At 39.5% G+C, this 2,046-nt stretch overlaps 1 pseudogene; it reads left to right on the forward strand.

Annotated features, from left to right (window-relative positions):
* Positions 1–1,172: 1,172 nt before the first annotated feature.
* Positions 1,173–1,702, forward strand: LOC102828569 (annotated as a pseudogene).
* Positions 1,703–2,046: the final 344 nt, after the last annotated feature.

Consider the following 2,046-nt stretch of genomic DNA (forward strand, 5'->3'; position numbering starts at 1 on the left):
AATCTCCTGTTCTCCAAGCAGTTCTGGGTTGGTCCACATGTCTTTTCAAATGCAAATGTACCAACTATGAAGGTTCTGGTTGTGGCTCAGGATTCCACCTAAGGTCCCTACTCTACAAAGGCTTAAAGCAAAAAGGCTATTTTTTTTCCCAGGAAAATTCTAGTTCCCCTTTTAACAAATCCAAATATGTATAGGATAAAGGCAGCCTTAAAAGCTCTATATGATTATAATTTCCAATATTCATTTCTAATGCATATGTATGTCTGTTTTATAATAATAGACAAGAGAGACCATTATCCAAACGGCAGTCAAACACATAAACCATTTTAAAGCACTCAAGTTCAATCTTTTCTTCTCCCTTGGATTAACTATTCATATGCCTTGGATGTCAGACAGGGTAGATTCCAGTAGTCCCATCCTTCTCATCAGCTATCTTTCTCCCTCAAAGATGCTGGTGGGTTTGAACCAAATTGACTTTTCCTAGATGCAAAACACTCCATAATCCTTGATAAGAATCAGCTCTCCTCCCCTCAGAATCCTCTCTCATGTCCCAGGATTCCATAATTTGTTGTAACATCTCACAGAACCCACAGACTGTCAAGTCAGTGGATTACATGGTTGTGGAAGCTAGCGAAGTCCAAATCTATAGTTCAGGCTAGGTACCCAAGTTATCAAATCAGAGGACTGACTGTTAATGCACAAGGCTTTGGAAACTGGTGAACCACGTCAAGTGACAGGCCACAAATTCCATGAACTAGAGGTCATATGGACCTGAGCTGGATACAGAACCCAGAGCAACAGAGGAAACTGTGGCATAGTATTCTATATATTAGATACAGACCATAGCTCAAAAAAAAACTAAGGATGGTAACTCGAATCACACTGATTACGAAGTGAGAGCATTCTTAATCTTTAATCCCACTTTAATCTTTAATCACACCTTCATCTTTAATCCCACTCTAATCATCAATCTGACATTAATACTAATTCATTAATAGTTCATTTTACAATGGGACCATAACCACTGCTTCAATTTTCTATTTCGTCCACTGCCTTCAATTAACAGTAAACACTTAAATCCCCAAAAGGTAAGGATTCCAAAGTCTTGAAGAGAAATAAATTTATTTTGATAATACAAGGAATAGTTAGATATTCTCTCCCTGTTCTCCATCATGGCTCAGGATCAAGCTGAAAAAGATAACCCCATTTGGGCACTCACATTCGCAAGCTCTGCCTGAGCATCTGAGTGGGGAAAGGGGAGACATGACTCAGGCATCCAAGGTACTGGAGCAGCTGACGTGCGTTCTCCAAAGCTAGATACACCGTCAGCAACTTTGGCACTACGGGAAATGAAAAGGTCGCTGTGCACTACACAGTTCGTGAAACGAAGGCAGAGGAGAGGCAGAGGAGATCCTAGAGAGAGGTCTAAAGGTGCGGGAGTACAAGTTACGAAAAACTAACTTTTCAGATACCGAAAACTGTGGTTTTGGGATCCAGGAGCACATCTTTAGAAATCTAGTATGACCCTAGCATTGGTATCTACGGCCTGGGCCTCTATGTAGTTCTGGGTAGGCCCGGTTTCAGCATCGCAGACAAGAAGCACAGGACAGACTGCGTTGGGTCCAAAGACAGAATCAGCAAATTGGAGGCCATGCGCTGGTTCTAGCAGAAGTATGATGGGATCATCCTTCTTGGCAAATAATTTCCCATTTATATACAAAAGGGCAATAAAAAGTGGTTTCTTTGTGGGAGGAAAAAAAAGGTATACTTATATAGGGAAGAATGGGAATCAATGAACTGAAATCTAATTATACCTTAATTTTTTTGAAAAAGTTAGAGTAGTTAATATAAACTGATTTCAGCTATATGCTTAATCTATGTGTGAACAACACTTTAAACAAGGACTTATCTAGTGGCAGTAATCTGAATTCTCTAAGGGGAGGGAATGTTTTAATAGAAGTCCTCATTACCATGCAATGAAAAGTTTTAGTAGAAAATGTAAGAATAAAACCTGTTTCTGAACTTGATATATTATAATTGGCCACG

Source organism: Chrysochloris asiatica, unplaced genomic scaffold, assembly GCF_000296735.1.
Source record: "Chrysochloris asiatica unplaced genomic scaffold, ChrAsi1.0 scaffold00005, whole genome shotgun sequence".
NCBI lineage: Eukaryota > Metazoa > Chordata > Mammalia > Afrosoricida > Chrysochloridae > Chrysochloris > Chrysochloris asiatica.